A 20,408-nucleotide genomic window follows, 5' to 3' on the forward strand; every position below is an offset into this window, starting at 1 on the left:
ACATATGAGGAGAAGCTACTGAAAAACTTAGCATGGTCCTTAGTAACATTTATGGGAGATTTTCTATTCAGTAGACTGATTCCACAGGTATACTGTGGCCTCTGTATGGTGCTCGAAATACATATTCGTTTTAATGTTGTATCTAATTATGAAGATTTAGAGATATTCTGTGAAGATGGGAATAAAATATTTCAGGACTATGAACCATACGATCGTGGTGTATAGATATTGGTCTATATCAGAAGAAGGATGATAAATAAGTTACAGAAGTAAAGTATTTGTCATTTATGCTGCGCACAGACAATTTGTAATAGAAATTTTAAGATAACGTTATAATAAAAGTTCCTCGTAATACAGTAAATAACTGCATTGGCGTTTTTTTTATCGAAATTGAGACCATCTCAATTGACTCCTGGATGCAATTAAGAAGAATTCCTGTATCCTGATCATGAATGTGAGCAAGATATTGCCTTACCATTCAAGAAAATAAATTAATTAGAGCACTTATTGTTTAGTTCTGGAAGAGCTTAGGTATTAGAAGCACAAATGTGACGAAGTTTTGAATGTATTTAGACAGACAATCAAAATTCACTTCATATGCCTGAGGCAGCTGGTCCCCGCGGGGGTTCGAGTCCTCCCTCGGGCATGGATGTGTGTGTTCGTCCTTAGGATAATTTAGGTTAAGTAGTGTGTAAGCTTAGGGAATAATGACCTTAGCAGTTAAGTCCCATAAGATTTCACACACACACACACACTTCATATGCTGAATGGCGTTAGAAGGTGTTACAGGTGTTCTGACGTCAGAATTGGATTGATGAGACCTCTGTGGTATACATATGAAAACCTCAACAGGGTAAAAAGATGGCTGTCTCAGATGCACCCGAAGGCATCCTGGAAAACGGCCTCTTGGGTAGAGGAAGTAGAAAATATGGGTTATTATTCGATTTGCAAAGAAAAAGAACGTATGACAATGAGATGTTTCACCGTCGTAGGGCGGGTTTCTTACACATATATCTTATCTTAGACATTTTGCAGAATGGTGCCTAACATACTTAGTGCCATTGGATATAAAAAAGGAGAATGCAGTGTTGTGGGAAGTAAAGGAGGTCAACAGCAACGTAGTCAACAAGTTACAACAAAGCAAGGTAGTGCAGTGGTTAGCGCACTGGTCTCGCATTCGGGGGGACAACGGTTCAAACCCGTGTCCGGCCACTTGATTTCGGTTTTCCGTGATTTCCCTAAATCGCTTCAGACAAATGTCAGGATGGTTGCTTAGAAATGGTTTAGCCAATTTCCTTCCACATCCTTCCCTAATCCGTTGGGACCGATGACTTCCCAGCCTGGTGCCTACCCCCAAATCAACCAACCAACGTAAAAAATTTCCAGAGGTGTATGTCACTTCGGTGCCACAGTTCGAATATGGAGAGTGGGATACGCCACTGTCATGACTGCCAAGCTACCTAGCTACACATACCGGAGCAGCTGCTGAGGGACAGTTCCAACGTATACAACCAGATGGACCTCATGCTAGTATTATCTTCAGTGACGGCTGGACATTAGGTGAGTCATCATGATAAAGCTGTCCACTCTAGCAGGTGAAGACGTTACGAACTGCCGCGGCTACATTACATCTTCAGCAGCATATACCACGGCCGATCGTAGCTACTATAAAGAGGTCGAGTCCAGCTTCTTCTTTACAGTTGATAGCCTCAGAGTTGGTGTTAATGAACACTTGCCAATGTATTACGGCAGGATAGTGAACAAGCTGAATTTTAAGGTTTGTAATTCGATTGCTTGAGTATCATCATTAGTACTGCTGGCAACAGCAGTGATCAGCCAGGCAGCGTAACAAGAAGATGACTATCAGTATTACATCCATGAGACCATGCGACGATGCTCGATGAGAACGTACTGGTTTTCCATGAGTTATAATTGTGGGAATTATTGTATCAGCAGTAGCAACCACTTTCTACGGGCCATCTTCCCGACCTATCAGACCTATTATCTGTGGTGTCACCGCCAGACACCACACTTGCTAGGTGGTAGCTTAAATCGGCCGCGGTCCATTAGTACATGTCGGACCCGCGTGTCGCCACTGGCAGTGATCGCAGACCGAGCGCCACCACACGGCAGGTCTCGAGAGACGTACTAGCACTCGCCCCAGTTGTACGACGACTTTGCTAGCGACTACACTGACGAAGCCTTTCTCTCATTTGCCGAGAGACAGTTAGAATAGCCTTCAGCTAAGTCCATGGCTACGACCTAGCAAGGCGCCATTTGTAACATTGCATGTATCTAAAGAGTCTCACTTGTATCGCCACAATCTCCAGATGTCTCATCAAGAACGATGTATATAAATGATGGATTAAAGTTAAGTATGATAGCAGCTATGTACTTTTCTTTATAGCATTCATTACGTATCCTGTTTCAGACCTAACTTCATCCTTCGTGAGTTAGCGCGTGCATCTTGGCCGCCTCTTTCAATTAGTGTGCGTAGTGTTGGCAAGTCTGCCGACACTACATTATCATTGAAATATACCACAGTACAACTACAGCAGCCGAAGATGAAACACGAGTATCCGGTAAGTGTCCGCAGAATACTGCTACTCACCGGTGTGTACAATTTGAATTCAAGTGGAACTAAACAGGTGAATGTAGGCCTAATAACCCCCAGTGACCCTGATGTGGTATTTGAAATAGAGGACGTTCAGCGTATCGGTACTAGTGTGCTGTATGTGTGATGCAAATGGGACTATCTGTGCAGTATAATAAAGTTCACAAAGAGAAAGCTGATATGATGGCTGGATACAACCCATCATACACTCTTACTAACATTAGCATGTTAAGGGTGAGATGTCAGTTGTCGATATGCATGGAGAGAAAATGCCTGAGTCAAAATATGAGGATGTTGTCATATAAAGGGCGTCCCACTCAAACCTCCCTGATTTCAAAGACCCAGGAAAAAAACACATATACGACAGTGAAAAATGCACTACATTTTAGAGCATCTCAAACAATTTATTCATTTATTATGAATACACCTCTACATGTGAACCATTTGTAGCACTAAGAATATAGAGTCTGTTCAGTTTCTTGCCAAGTTCTTTGTAACATTTCCTCTGTTATTGTTGCCATCGTATTTGTGATACGATGTCGCAACGTAGGAATATCTTCCGCTTTGGTGGCATACACGCGGTCCTTCACGAATACCCACAGTAATAAATTAAGCGGCATAATGTCGGGTGGTGGCCAGGCAATGGGTCCTCCGTGTAGGATCCAACTATTGGGAAATTTCCTATGCAGGATCTTGCGAAGAGCCGTTAACCAATGCGGCGGAGCTCCATATTGTTGAAAAATAATGTTAGGTTGCAAGTCTTGTATCTGAGGCTACACAAACTGCTCCAACATGTCCAGGTACACCGACGCATCCACTATTTGTTATGCAAAGAAGAACGGTTCAACAATCCTGTCGTGCGTTAGCCCGCTCCAGACATTTAGTTTAGGGCTGTCACGAACATGTTCAATGACAACGTGCGGATTTTGGGAACCCAAAATCCGAAAATTATGCCAATTAACCCTTCCTGATAGGAGAAAGGCTGCCTCATCCGAGAATAAACATCTTTCCAGGGAGCTCATCCATATCAATACGCTGCAGCAGATCTGCAGCAAATTGTTGTCGGCGTGGTTTGTCGTCCAGCGTCAGATGTTCCAGATTTAGCACTTTTTAGGCAAACTTACGAAGACGCTGGTGAACTACACGATGCAATGTTGATCGAGGTACATCAAGTTGCCTATATGCTTGACGAATTGACTTACGTGGGCTTCTGAGAAACGTTTGTCTGATGTCCTCCACTGTCTCTTCTGAAACTCCGTAACGTGCACCGCCAGAATGTTTCAGAACATTTCCTGTTACCAGAAACTTCCTATGCCATTTCTTAATAGTTTTCACATCAGATGGATCACACTCATACACACAACGATAATTTCTGTGCACAGTAATCGGTGATTTTGTTTGTGTAAACCACACTACTGCTTGCCCGCGCTGTTGTGGAGTCGCCATTTCCACTCCATGCGACCATGCTGTACCCTGGCGACGATACTTAGCACATAGTTGCCGCTGGCAACCGACCGCGTGGTGAAGAGATGCCGGGACTGGACTTCAGTTAAGTAGTTTTAATTCGACATGGTACCATGGTACTATAGGTTTTAATTTTTAATGTTGACTGTGCCTTACTCTAGCATGTTATAGTAATTTTATGCTTCTGATGAAGGCTAGATTGTTCTAGCCAAAACCTGGGTAAAGACCAGACATTTTTCGCAACTGAGGCAGATTTTTCAATATATTAGCATATCACAGTTGCTGACGGGGCTGCAATTTGCTAAATATTCTTACATCATAGGGAAGTTTTACACCCTCTCAATGGAGGAGGGCTCACCGTAAAATCTACTAAGGTGACCCTATCCCATGTGCAAATTTCCTTCTTGGGGCACATTGTCTCTCAAAGGGGATTCGAGACGGACCATAGTCGCACTAAAGCCATCAGTCAGTGCACGATTTATCGGCATGGAAAATTTTTTTCGTAAATTTATTCCCAATTTCCCTCAGTTGGTGGCACCTCTTAATCAATTACGTAGGAAGGGTGAAAAATATATCGGGAGAGAATCGCAGCAAGCCGCCTTTGAATGGTTCAAACAGGCGTTAAGCACGGGCCGGACTTCAGTTCACCCTTCGTAGTACAAACGGATGCATCCAGTGCGGGGGTGGCGGCGGTTCTGTTTCAAGAACAGGAAGTGGAGAGACGACCGCTAGCTCACCGGTCGCATCCATAGTCAGCAACTGAAGCTAAGTATTTAGTGTATGGGCTAGAAGCATTAGCCGTCTTGTTTGCCATAGAAAGATTCAAATTTTATCTTGAGCATCGCAGATTCAACCTTGAGACTGATAACCAAGCACTAAGTTGGGTTTTGGCTCGACCCCCGCAAAACTGGGCGGATAGCCCGATGGGCGGTTAGGATATCGGCCTTTCAGTTTGATATAAGAGGGGGAGAGAATCAAACTGAAACTGCCGATGCTTTGAATCGGATGTTCCATCAGCCTGAGGAGGAACGCAGCTTGGAGCACCAGGTGGAAGTGGGTCATGGCTTGGGGGTCTTGACTAAAATTCCTTCATTATTTACTTACCTCAAGGCAGAACCATTGAGGAGCTACTCGACCTAGTAGTAGCAGCTCTGGTCAAAGAAAACCATCGTAACGACCGGGAGAGAGGTGTGCTGACCACATACCCCTTCTACCCGCATCCTTAGCTGAGGATGTCACGGCGGTCGGAAGGTCCCGGTGGGCCACTTGTGGCCTGAAGACGGAGTTCTGCTGCAGAAAAACGGCTGGACCCTGAATTAGAATCTGTTCAGGTCAAATTAGAGGCTGGTGAACAGGCGACTGGAAATTTCTTGCACTAATACTTCTTGTATTATCAGGCGTGTAGAGGTTACCGGACTAAATTGTGCGTACCTAAGAGCTTGATATCAGGTGTGTTCAGTTATTTTCACCAGTTCTTGTGTAGTGGCCATGTGGGATTCAATGAAACCCAGCTCAAGGTCTGACAACAGCTGACCTGTGGAGGCATAGATAGGGATATTCGCAGGGTGGTTGTCAAGTGCGAGGTGTGTAAAGCCCCCAAACCAGACACTGGGCTTAGGCGAGGGTTCCTTCAGTCTACTACGTAGTTTCAACCTGTGGACAAATTATATATTACCTGGGACTCTTACATCGCACTCAAAGGGACACAGTTCGTGTTATTAATTGTAGATGCTTTCACCAGGTTTGTTTTTCTCATCCCTAGTAAGATTACCACAGCAGCCACAATTATCCAGCATTTGGAAAGGATATTAGCCAATTTTGGACCGTCAAAGGCATTGGTCAGTGATAATGCTCCAGCTTTTACTTCCAAAGAGTTTCGGCAGGTTTGTTTTCATCAGGGCATAAAACATGTCACCACAACGCCCTTTTACTCGCCATCCTTCTTCGCCGAGAGGATCAACCGTAATCTTAAGGCGGCTCTTATTGCGTATAATTCTGGGTCGCAGGGAGACGGGTTTTATCCCTTGATTGGTTGTCTTTCGCGTTCAACATCGCAAATCATAAGGCGTATAGGATGACTTACGCCGAATTAATGTTTCCTAACAGGCTGAACTCACCGTTGGCCAATTTGTGGACTCTCAGTGAGTTGTTGCCAGAACAGTTTAGTCCTGAGGACATTAGGCGGTCGTGGGAAGCAGCCAAAAGAAACATCAGAATAGCGCATCACCGAGAAACAGAAAGGTATGATAAAGGCAGGCGGGTGTAGGGAGTGGAAGTAGGGGACAGAGTATTTTTGAAAAACTTCCACAGGCAAGCTCAAGGCTCCGTAGGGTGTACGGCACACTCATGTTTCGACAGCAACGGTACGTGGCCGAAAGCAAATACGCTACTGCTGATTGGAATTCAGTCTCTTGTAATATACATACAAGCGCCTTTAAGAAGTTTTACACAGTAGGAGAATGAAATTTGTTTTAAACATAATTGGAACATTTAGCTATAACGTGGTATATAAAAGTATTTTTTTTATTTACAGGTGAGCCATAATGGGCCGTAAAGTACATGTCAGTTGCTACAACGGTTGGTGATGGAGCTCTTCAAGACCGGCGATGACTCTGCCACATCGATTCACAGGAAGTTGCTCCCTGTGTATGGGGAGGACACAGTGGATCGCAGCAGTATCCAGCGGAAGTTGCAGAGGTTTAAAGAAGGTGATTCCTCTCCACTGGACAATCCACGTTGCGGTAGATCACCGACGGCAGTGAGTGATGTGAATAAGGAGTCCATTGATCAAATTATACAAAATTGTTACTGCTTTTCATTGGACAAGCTGCGACGTGCGATCAAAACGCAGAGACCACAGCTTCAGGGTCAGCTCATCAGACTACATCATGACAATGATAAACCTCATACAGCCCTTATGACGCAGAAGAAAATCAGGAAAATTGGTTGGAAAATAGTTCCTTATCCTCCCTACAGTCCGGACTTGGCTCTATCTCATTTTTACCTCTTTGGTTGTCTGAAGGCCCAGCTGCACGGTAAAACATTTTATAGTGAGAAACACCTTATTTCCTACGGCAAGTGATGGTGTAAAAGGCAATTTCCAGAATTTTACCAAAGTGCATTTACATCATGGAAAGAACGTTGGGCCAGATGGGTCACAGCTGATGGAAGCAACATTTAGTAGGCTCAATGTATAGCTAAATGTTCCAAGTATGTTCACAAAAAATTTAATTCTCTCCCTGCAAAAAATAAAAAAATTAGAGACAACTGTGCAAAACTTTTTGAACGCCCTTTGTACATCCACCCCCACCTCCACTCCCCAACTTATTGATGGTGGCTCAGACTACAAGTTATTTTTATGTGAATGGCAAATAAGTACTACTTTTAGATTGTTAACACATTTTATACATTGATTTTGTAATATTGATATGATTTTGCAGGACAAGTTTGAAATTATGAAAAATAATTGTACATGACAAGTCACAAGACACTCATGATGTACCTTGTGTTTTGAATCACTGCGTCTAGAACACAGCATTTAATCTTCCATTCTAATAATTTTTTAGTAACTACTACAAGAGTTGGATGCTATGATCAACTCTGGAATGTCCCCTTGTAATCTCGTCCAGATCACGTTCAAATTCTTCCTAGTTCGAAAAGGGGAGCTGATTAAAGGTTCTGTTGTTGTCTCTCCCATTTGCTCACCATCTTGACAAGATCTGTAATATTTACCTTACAACCATATCTGTGATCTAAAAGTTACCAGCAGTACCAGCACAGCTACCTCGTATATTCCGATCCTGATAAGTTTTCAAACTCTTTGCTTAACCACTGCATCCCAATGTGTGGCAGCAGAGAGTGCCATGTGGTTATTCGTTTGAAAGGAAGTCAGCCATTCCATAGAAGTCCTGTTAGAGTTCTAGTGATAGCTGTGTAATGATGTGTTTGATATCAGACATGTATCAGAACGAACATGCAGTTCCGATGAAATTGCTTTTGCCTGATGAAGAGCCTGAGTTTCGCGTAATTGGCACGATGCGCAAGACTAGCGGAAAGCCAATTGCCAAATGCATGCGGTAGTCGTGGTGAGTTAGGTTATGCTTTCATCTCACTTCGCGCTCGTGTATAATTCCACGTACTTGATTTCAGAAGCGTTGGATCAGAGAGAGGGCTAATTATTAAATGGTTGGAGACCGATTATGACTGCAAGCTATCATCAGTTATATTATCGTGTATTAAATTTTGTTCATAATGAAGATTCAAGACATACGAGTATTATGTCTTCTCGCTAAGATCAGATTATTTTTCAAACTATGTGAGCTTGCCTGTGTAAAAAGTGACTAACAAATTACGCGTGCAATGCGAGGACGCAAAAGGCAATGATGTTTATGGCATTCGACACCCGACATGATGTTTACCATGCAACCACAATATTCGCTGCTAATTACAACAGGGCGTGGAACTGCGGGTATTCAATGGTGAGCGCAGCGTGAGGCTACAGAACGTACAGTAGTTGAAATGCTCAGTCGACGAGTAACCTAAAGGAGTGCCACAGTGCTTGTGGTACTGATACAATTAGAGCAAAGGCAACGATAAACTTCTTCAAAAGAAAATTTATTAAAACAAATTACAAATGAAAATGAAAATCCTTTTATATTTAGGTAGTGGTATCTTTCAAGAATAACGTTACTCGATGTAACATCCTTTAGCAGCAATGACCGGCTCCAGTCTTGTACTGAAGCGATCGCGTGCACTCTTTAAAACAGCGCTGTCCAAATCCGCGAATACTGCTTCGATAGCGGTGTGTACAGATACGACAGTAGTGTGCCTCTTCTTACTGATACCTCTTTCGATTACGCTCCAAAAACAGTGGTCGAGGGGGTTCAAATCCAGGCTATCTTCAGGGATCATAACTCCTTTGACCAAAACAAGACGTATTGTCTCCCCGTGGCCACAGTTACCATCCACGGTATCACGACAATCGTGAAAACTTGCGGATAAACTTCTTTTGTGACTGTTGTTCAGTTTTCAAAGAAATACGGCCTCATGTTATAACCCTCACTGGACACAACACCGAGGACGTGATGCCCATACTTCTCCGAAGCATTATGCTTGGCCCCAATTGCGTAAACTGATGATCTCGGGTACCCGAAGAATCGAACTATTTCCGTGGGCGAATGCCCAGCGCGAAGTCTGTAGATAATCGCAACTCTCCGTTTCTACTCCGCACTTGTCCGTAATATCCCGGCTTCGTTGAGGTTCTGACTGATTATTAGATTACTTTGGTTTCAAGAACGCCAATTGCGACCACCGGTAGAACTACGATATGGCGAGAAAATTAAATAGAAATTAGTCCGGATTTAAAGGTGGCACCCCTGTATTAACATTTCTGCTACGTGAGTCAGTGGAATTGTGGTGTCGTATACTCTCGACTGTGTAGGCAATGTAGGTGAAAGTACAGTGATGACGATACGTGCTCAGCGAGAGGAAGTGATACTGAAATAGGTGTCGAGCCATGTGGTTCATCGTCCTTGCCGGACAAGAAGCCATAAATTCAGTCTACTGCGTAACGTAGTAAAGGGCAGTGGTTGTCTGAGGGGCGAGTACTAAAAGTACAAGGAAGATCATCCGCAGTATCGTGAAAGGCTCACGAAGAGATTTCGGGTAAGCTTGCAGCAATATGATCATGTAGTGCATAAGAGAAACTACGAATACTCATCGGAGGATAAGGCGCACTTGTTACAAAAATTGGCGTCTGCACGTTTCAAGGATGCTCGATACAATTTACAGGATGTGCACGATACTGATCTACTATGTTATGGACATCAAACCGCGTGCCACATAGATTACAGCGATTACAAGGGAAGCAGTAGATGGTTGCATAACTTCAGACAGTGCTATAGAACTGGAAGAGGTAAGATGACGAAATTTCAAACAAAGCGTCGGCACGAAAATTTGTAAATGAGGTAAACAAATTTATCCCATCTATCAGTAAGGAGTCTGTGTTCAGCTTCGACCAATCGCGATTTGCCTATAAGAGGAACCCTGAAAATATGAGGTGCCAGTGGAGTGGTATCACGATGAAGTAACATCAATGCCTTAACGAATTCGTATACAATTATGCTGACTGCTAATCTGGATGTTAAACTAGCTGGAAAGCTATTTATTGTACTACGAGGAGTAGGAGGTGCTTTGCTCCCTACGATTCGTTCGTGATATCGCAAAGACAGTAGGGTATATTTACGTTACAGCAAGCAAGAATGAGAAAATGGGCGCAAGACAACTGCAACTAAGGTATGAGCTGGTCAAAATTAATTCGGTTGCACATTCCATCAGCCCGCTACACCAATATGTTTCTATACCTACTCCTTAAGAATGGATATCAAGGTGAACGTCCGGTACAGTTTTTAATTCCCAAGGTGTTCGCTTTCGATGGTGATGGTGCGATCATTTGTAATCACTAAGGTTCGCCACTTTTCATTCAGTATTCATGATGCAAGTTAATGTTTTGCCTGGAAAATTTCTTGAATGTCGACTATGTCAATTTTTTGAAGTGCAACATATACCTCCCGACCACTCATTTTCTGTGTCCCTCACCTGATCCATATGTTGTTTCATTAGAAGCTAATATATTTGCTGAAGCTTCTTGGCATATTAAAACTGTGTACCGGGCTGAGACTCGAACTCGGGACCTTTGCCTTTCGCGGGCAAGTGCTCTACCAACCGCATGCAGGAGAGCTTCTGCGAAGTTTGGAAGGTAGGAGACGAGGTATTGGGAGAAGTAAAGCAGTGAGGACGGGGCGTCAGTCGTGCTTGGATAGCTCAGTTGGTAGAGCACTTGCCCACGAAAGGCAAAGGTCCCGAATTCGAGTCTCGACCCAGCACACAATTTTAATACGACAGGAAGTTTCATATCAGCGCACACTCCGCTGCAGAGTGAAAATTTCATTCTGGAAATATATTTGGTGTCGTAACTGTTGACGCTATACTTTCAGATGTGGCTTCCTAGCGATTCAACTCGCGACCTCGCACTCAATGGGTTCTTTGTAAGATACCATTCATGAGTTTGTAAATGGCGTTTATTGTATTGAGGAACAACATATTTATATTTAAACACAAATTGCAAAATCATTTCTACTAATATCATTTCTTTTATTTATGCTTTGTTTACATGTACTGCAAATAGGGTGCTACCACCTTACTGACATAAAATTAAGCGAATAGCGGCAGAAGTGTAGCTTCTTATGATTATTAAATTACTCGTCATGCAACAAGGCAGGAAAGAGATGACAGAATTTGACACACTCTGTTTGCATGATAGTTAGCTTTTTCAGTCATTCAACAAGGTAAGGCAGCACTTATGGCTGATGCCTGACAGCAAGCTGCTACATATGGTAACACTTTATGACGGAATCGTATTTGTTTAATGTGCCAGAAATGAAGTCTATTGAATGTTCATTATTTATGTCCTTAACTATTGCATCCAATGTAAATATATGCCTGCGTACTTCGGGAAACAGTGTCAATGCACTGGAGATCGCATCAAGCAATGACTAATACAAATCAATTATATCTGTTGCATCCATACAACTCTTCACTCCTGATTAGTCTTCCATACCAAAATACATTGTTTTTATTATATTCGTTGTATTAATTATATGCATGTGTGTACTGTGTGACTACTTGTGAGTTACTATTTTGAGACAACTAGTGTTACAATCTTCTGATGGTCATTATAAATCTCATTTTGCACATCACTGTAATATCAGGGCTTCCACATCACTACTACTCAGAAGTACTGATACTTTACACACACACACACACACACACACACACACACACACACACACACACACACACGGACGCATACGCACACGCACACACACACACACACACTTTTAAACAAGGAGTGCTATATATTTAAGTATATCACAGCAACTTGTCTATTCTCTATCACAGTAGAAACACAAATCATGACCTCAGATAATTCATTATAGTAGAGTAGGTAAATCAAGGATTCGAACACTGTTACTATATAGGAAAGGATTATTACAGTGACATAAAAAGAACTCGAGCCTCAGCAATAAAAAATCGAAATTTGTTTTTACAATAGACAACTGAAAGTTCCATTCCGTCACACAGTGGTGCAATATTTATAATATAGTAGAGTAATTTTTGAAGTATACTACAGTCTCATTCTTATGAATAAACCACAGCACAAAAAATTGCCTCGTTGACATGCGTTATCACGTCCCTTCTTTAACCCCATGCCTCGTATGGTGCCGGAGAACAATTCTGCGTAATACCACGTGTCCATTAAGTGGTCCCACGTCTCATCTATGTCACGCGTGGACCATGGGGGACGTGTTAGACTGGAGGACACGAGTAGTGCATCACCTGAGGGATTACCTCAGATCGTTTATCAAACCGGACGCCGCAACACTGTTAGGCGGGGTCAGACCGTAAATTCCGTACCGTACAGATAAATACCGTCTAACTGAACTGGTATTAAATGTTCTGTACGCTGTGGAACGAAGGTATAAAAAGTATTTCACATTGAATCACCTAAAGCTGCTGTGTAATCTTCTGATAGAGCAGTTTTGCTAATGTATGTCAGTCCCTGAAACTGGAATGTAATGTGTAGAAGGGACATTTGCTATTGCAATATAAAGTCATTGAAATATCCTGTGGACTGAAACTGTTTGTACGACTATAATACGACCCCTGACTTTTACCTTTCATTGGTCATGCTCTTATCAACTGTAGTCAGCAGGCGCGATTACTGTCCCATTCACGCAGCTTTATTTCTGCTAGTATCATTCATATCGTTGCAGACTTTTGAATGAGAATTTGAATGTTTTGTTGTAATATTACGTTAAAATCTTATTGACCAATGCAGAGTGCTATTCATTAAATTACACTACTGGCCATTAAAATTGCTTCACCACGAAGATGACGTGCTACAGAGACGAAATTTAACCGACAGGAAGAAGATACTGTGATATGCAAATGATTAGTTTTCAGAGCATTCACACAAGGTTGGCGTCGGTGGCAACACTTACAACGTGCTGCCATGAGAGATTTTTCATACACAAACAGCAATCGTCCGGCGTTGCCTGGTGAAACGTTGTTGTGGTGCCTCGTGTAAGGAGGAGAAATGCGTACCACCGCGTTTCTCACTTTGATAAAGGTCAGATTGTAGCCTATCGCGATTGCGGTTTATCAGATCGCGACGTTGCTGCTCGCGTTGGTCGAGATCCAATGACTGTTAGCAGAATATGGAATCGGTGGGTTCACGAGGGTAATACAGAACGTCGTGCTGGATAACAACGACCTCATATCACTACCAGTCGAGATGACAGGCATCTTATCCGCATGGCTGTAACAGATCGTGCAGCGACGTCTTGATCCCAGAGTCAACAGATGGGGACGTTTGCAGGATAACAACCATCTGCACGAATAGTTAGACGACGTTTGTAGCAGCGCTCGGAGACCATGGCTGAGGTTACCCTTGACGCTGCGTATCACCCGGCGTGATGGTATGGGATGCCATTGGTTACACGTCTCGGTCACCTCTTGTTCGCATTGAAGGCACTTTGAACAGTGGACGTTACATTTCAGATGTGTTACGACCGTGGCTCTACCCTTCATTCGATCCCTGCGAAACCCTACATTTCAGAAGGATAATGCACGACCGCATGTTGCAGGTCCTGTACGGGCCTTTCTGGATACAGAAAATGTTCGACTGCTGCCCTGGCCAGCACATTCTCCAGATCTCTCACCAATTGAATACGTCAGGTCAATGGTGGCCGAACAACTGGCTCATCACAATACGCGAGTCACTACTCATGATGAACTGTGGTGTCGTGTTGAAACTGCATTGGCAGCTGTAGCTGTACACGCCATCCAAGCTCTGTCTGACTCAATGCCCATGCTTATCAAGGCCGCTATTACGGCCAGAGGTGGTTGTTCTGGGTACTGATTTCTCAGGATCTATGCACGCAAACTGCGTCAAAATGCAATCACATGTCAGGTCTAGTATAATATATTTGTCCAATGGATACCCGTTTATCATCTGCATTTCTTCTTGGTGTAGCAATTTTAATGGCCAGTAGTGTATAGATTGTAAGCTCCTACACTTACTTTTGAGTCTTACAGAAGCTGAAGTTGTGCCGTTTTCTCCTTACTGTGTTATTACACATAAAGACGCATGTTGAAAACGGAAACAACAAATCAGTTAACTTTGCCAGGAGAAGGATTTCTTACAACAATTTATGATGTACATAAGAGATGGATGCAATATACTGAAGACCTATATTACAAGGTACAACAGTTAAGTGAAAAAGAAGAACGAAAAGCAGAAAAAAGCAATTGAGAACCGGTATTACAAAACCAAAATTTTTATCTGAAGTAACAGATTAGTGATACTGATGACATCCCAGGTAAACTGCTCACAGCGTAAGGTCCAGAAACAAAGCATCTGATGTTTGTCTTACTCATTGGTATATGTAAAACACGTACTATCCCAGAGTATTTTAAGAAAAGTATCATGATAACGATTCCAAAGAGCAAAATAACTACATGGGAAAATCACAGGACTTTGAGTATAGTAAGCCAACCGTCGAAAAAATTATCAAGAATAGTACATAGACGTATTAAGAGTTACACTGAAGCCAATTTAGTTGTAGACAGTTTACTACCGAGGAGGCAGAGACACAAGACAAGCCTTTTCCTGCACTCGTAGTCTAAATGAAGAAACCTTTAGGGTCAACAGAAAAAGTTTCAAAGCTTTCGTCCATCTCAGGTAAGAATTATACACTGACAAGTGAAAAAAATGTAATGAACGTTCTGAAAATGGTGGAACTCCTATAGACACAACCAAAATTAAAGTCTACAAAAAATAAAAAACGACAGCAGAGATAATACATACAGAAAAAGAAGCTCAAATTCTTAAAGACACTAGACAAGAATTCAGTTGGTTCCCATATGTATTCATAATCTACACAGAACATGCAACAAACGACTGTAAAGGATGTGGTGCCGGTAGCAGAATAAATGGAGAAAAAATAGTCTTTGGTCTGTGAATGACATAGCTGAGGTAGCTACAGACTAAAGAAATCCCCAAAGAATTTAAGAAGTTAAGGATACAGCACACCACAGGTGCTACGGTCGCAGGTTCGAATCCTGCGTCATGCATGGACTTGTGTCATGTCCTTAGGTTAGTTAGGTTTAAGTAGCTCTAAGTTCTAGGCGACTGATAACCTCAGACGTTAAGTCCCATAGTGCTCAGAGCCCTTTGAACCATTTGAATACCAACAGATGAAAAAATTGGGAATTAACTTAAAAACAGAAGGGAATAATTCTGTGACCCGAGGAAACAGAAGAAATTAACATTAGAATTACAGAAAATAAAATAAAACAAACAAGTTGACGCAAATATTAAGGAAATAAGATAACATGGATGAAACAAAACTAGGAAAGCAAAAAATGTTCGAGAAAAAAAAAAAGAAAAACGCTTTCTTCAAATGACAAAAATATTAATGTGCTGTGAGAAATATTTAAGAGCTGCATTTGGAGCGCAACATTATATAGCTGGGGAACATGGATCATAGGTCAAACGGAAAGTAAATCACCTGAGGCATTTGAGGTACGGTGCTGGAGATGGATGTTAAAGTGGACAGATGAAGCCACCAACCAGGAAGTACTGCAATGAATTGGTGAAATAAGGTCATTTAGAAGGCCATTAGAGCGAAGAAGACTCAACACAACGACCAAATTTCTTAAAAATGTACTAGGAGGAATCCTAGAAGGGCACATACACCTAGGAAGACAGTGAAAGGGATTTTTTATGCAAGCTAAACATAATGAAGAACTATAATTATTCTGAAAGCAAACTAGCTTATAATGAATATGCATTTAAATTTATTGTGTTCTGTTTGTAACATAATACAGAGCCATCATTGAAATATACATAGAAACTAAATTACTACTAACATTGTCAGTCACTGGAAAACTGGTATTGTGAGATTCGGCTCTAACATGGAAATTAAGCGTTTCCGGACACATGTCCACATAACATCTTTTCTTTATTTGTGTGTAAGGAATGTTTCCTGAAAGTTTGGCCGTACCTTTTTGTAACACCCTGTATATTCTGAAAAGCAATGGTCCCATAACACTCCCCTGTGGCACGCCAGAGGTTACTTTAACGTCTGAAGACGTCTCTCCATTGAGAACAACATGCTGTGTTCTGTTTGCTAAAAACTCTTCAATCCAGCCACACAGCTGGTCTGATATTCCGTATGCTCTTACTTTGTTCATCAGGCGACAATGCGGAACTGTATCGAACGCCTTCCGGAAGTCAAGGAAACCTGGGAGCCTGTATCTAATATTTCTGGGTCTCATGAACAAATAAAGCGAGTTGGGTCTCACACGACCGCTGTTTCCGGAATCCATGTTGATTCCTACAGAGTATATTCTGGGTTCCCAAAAACGACATGATACTCGAGCAAAAAACATGTTCTAGAATTCTACAACAGATCGACGTAAGAGATATAGGTCTATAGTTTTGCGCATCTGCTCGACGACCCTTCTTGAAGAATGGGACTACCTGTGCTCTTTTCCAATCACTTGGAACCTTCCGTTCGTCTAGAGACTTGCGGTACACGGCTGTAAGAAGGGGGGCAAATTCTTTCGCGTACTCTGTGTAGAATCGAATAGGTATCCCTGTCAGGTTTCATCAACTTTCCAATCTCTAGACCAACAGTAAGTACATCCTACAGGTTTTCATAAGTGATTTTGCGAGTATCAAAATATGTGACATAACAGACCATATCTTTTGATAACATTGACTTAAAAGCTAACGTTTGTTATATCATCAAGGTATCACGGACCTTGTGAGTGATACAAATTCGACTCTGATACGTCTACCCTTTCCTGAAGAAAGGAGACCTTGACAGACGGATAGATAGAAGGACAGTATAACAACTGGAAACGATTATTTTTTCATATGATATAATTTCTAACTAACAGTTTTCGGGTTTTTCGTTTGGCTGTACAGTCAAACTTAGCTCGTTGCAAACTTCATGATCTACTTCAATGGGAAGCATCCTGTGTGCATTCATGAGTGAGTTAACGAGTATCTAGACATCTACATCTATATCTACATCCATACTCCGCAACCCACCTGACGGTGTGTGGCGGAGGGTACCCTGAGTACCTCTGTCGGTTCTCCCTTCTATTTCAGTCTCGTATTGTTCGTGGTTGTGTACCCGTGGTCTAGGGGTAGCGTCTTTGATTCATAATCAAAACGTCTTCGGTCAAGGGATCGATCCCCGCCAGTGCCTAAAATTTGATAAAAAAATAATCAGCATTGGCGGCCGAAGACTTGCGGCATAAGAAGACAGCCTCATTCTGCCAACGGCCTTGTCAAAGAGGGTGGAGGAGCGGATAGAGGTTCAGGGCACTCTCTTGTCCGAGGGGTGGGAAATTGCCCCTAAAGGCGGAAGAATCAGCAATGATCAACGACATGAGGATGCAGAAGGCAATGGAAACCAATGCATTAAAGAGACGTAACGCGTATCCACAGGACATGTGGCCTGTAATTGAAGAAGTGTCATGATGATCTCTCCATTGGCAAAAGATTCCGGAATAGTCCCCCAATCGTATCTCCGTGAGGGGACTGCCAAGGGGGAGGTTACCATGAGAAAAAGATTGCATAATCAACGAAAGGATAACGTTCTACGAGTCGGGTCGTGGAATGTCAGAAGCTTGAACGTGGTAGGGAAACTAGAAAATCTGAAAAGGGAAATGCAAAGGCTCACTATATATATAGTAGTGGTCAGTGAAGTGAAGTGGAAGGAAGACAAGGATTTCTGGTCAGATGAGTATCGGGTAATATCAACAGCAGCAGAAAATGGTATAACAGGTGTGGGATTCGTTAAGAATAGGAAGGTAGGGCAGAGGGTGTGTTACTGTGAACAGTTCAGTGACCGGGTTGTTCTAATCAGAATCGACAGCACACCAACATCAACAACGACAGTTCAGGTATAAATGCCGACGTCGCAAGCTGAAGATGAACAGATAGAGAAAGTGTATCAGGATATTGAAAGGGTAATGCAGTATGTAAAGGGGGATCAAAATCTAATAGTCATGGGAGACTGGAATGCAGTTGTAGGGGAACGAGTACAAGAAATGATTACAGGAGAATATGGGCTTGGGACAAGGAATGAAAGAGGAGAAAGACTAATTGAGTTCTGTAACAAGTTTCATCTAGTAATAGCGAATACCCTGTTCAAGAATTACAAGAGGCGGAGGTATACTTGGAAAAGGCCGGGAAATACGGGAAGATTTCAATTAAATTACATCATGGTCAGACAGAGATTCCGAAATCAGATACTGGATTGTAAGGCGTACCCAGGAGCAGATATAGACTCAGATCACAATATAGTAGTGATGAAGAGTAGGCTGAAGTTCAAGTCATTAGTCAGGAAGAATCAATACGCAAAGAAGTGGGATACGGAAGTACTAAGGAATGACGAGATACGTTTGAAGTTCTCTAACGCTATAGATACAGCAATAAGGAATAGCGCAGTAGGCAGTACAGTTGAAGAGGAATAGACATCTCTAAAAAGGGCCATCACAAAAGTTGGGAAGGAAAACATAGGTACAAAGAAGGTAGCTGCGAAGAAACCATGGGTAACGGAAGAAATATTTCAGTTGATTGATGAATGGAGAAAGTACAAACATGTTCCGGGAAAATCAGGAATACAGAAATACAAGTCGCTGAGGAATGAAATAAATAGGAAGTGCAGTGAAGCTAAGACGAAATGGCTGCAGGAAAAATGTGAAGTCATCGAAAAAGATATGATGGTCGGAAGGACAGACTCAGCATACAGGAAAGTCAAAACAACCTTTGGTGACATTAAAAGCAACGGTGGTAACATTAAGAGTGCAACGGGAATTCCAATGTTAAATGTAGAGGAGAGAGCAGATAGGTGGAAAGAATACATTAAAAGCCACTATGAGGGTGAAGATTTGTCTGGTGTGATAGAAGAAGAAACAGGAGTCGATTTAGAAGAGATAGGGGGTCCAGTATTAGAATCGGAATTTAAAAGAGCTTTGGAGGACTTACGGTCAAATAAGGCAGAAGGGATAGATAACATTCCATCAGAGTTTCTAAAATCATTGGGGGAAGTGGCAACAAAACGACTATTCACGTTGGTGTGTAGAATATATGAGTCTGGCGACATACCATCTTACTTTCGGAAAAGCATCATCCACACAATTCCGAAGACGGCAAGAGCTGAGAAGTGCGAGAATTATCGTACAATCTGCTTAACAGCTGATGCATCGAAGCTGCTTACAAGAATAATATACAGAAGAATGGAAAAGAAAATTGAGAATGCGCTAGGTGACGATCAGTTTGGCTTTAGGAAAAGTAAAGGAACGGTAGTGGCAATTCTGACGTTACGTCTAATAATGGAAGCAAGGCTAAAGAAAAATCAACACACTTTCATAGGATTTGTCCACCTGGAAAAAGCATTCGACAATGTAAAATGGTGCAAGCTGCTCGAGATTCTGAAAAAAGTAGGGGTAAGCTATAGGGAGAGACGGGTCATATACAATATGTACAACACCCAAGTGGGAATAATAAGAGTGACGATCAAGAACGAAGTGCTCGTATTAAGAAGGGTGCAAGACAAGGCTGTAGCCTTTCGCCCCTACTCTTCAATCTATACATCGAGGAAGCAATGATGGAAATAAAGGAAAGGTTCAGGAGTGGAATTAAAATACAAGGTGAAAGGATATCAATGATACGATTCGCTGATGATATTCCTATCCCGAGTGAAAGTGAAGAAGAATTATATGATCTGCTGAACGGAATGAACAGTCTAATGAGTACACAGTATGGTTTGAGAGTAAATCGGAGAAAGACGGAGGTAATGAGCAGTAGTAGAAATGAGAACAGCGAGAAACTTAACATCAGGATTAATGGTCACGAGGTCAATGAAGTTAAGGAATTCTGCTACCTAGGCAGTAAAATAACCAATGACGGACGGTGCAAGGAGGACATCAAAAGCAGATTCGCTATGGCAAACAATGCATTTCTGGCCAAGAGAAGTCTACTAACATTAAATACCGGCCTTAATTTGAGGAAGAAATTTCTGAGGATGTACGTCTGGAGTACAGCATTGTATGGTAGTGGAACATGGACTGTGCGAAAACCGGAACGGAAGAGAATCGAAGCATTTGAGATGTGGTGCTATAGACGAATGTGGAAAATTAGGTGGACTGATAAGGTAAGGAATGAGGAGGTTCTATGCAGAATCGG

This window comes from Schistocerca nitens, chromosome 2, assembly GCF_023898315.1.
Source record: "Schistocerca nitens isolate TAMUIC-IGC-003100 chromosome 2, iqSchNite1.1, whole genome shotgun sequence".
Classification (NCBI taxonomy): Eukaryota; Metazoa; Arthropoda; class Insecta; order Orthoptera; family Acrididae; genus Schistocerca; species Schistocerca nitens.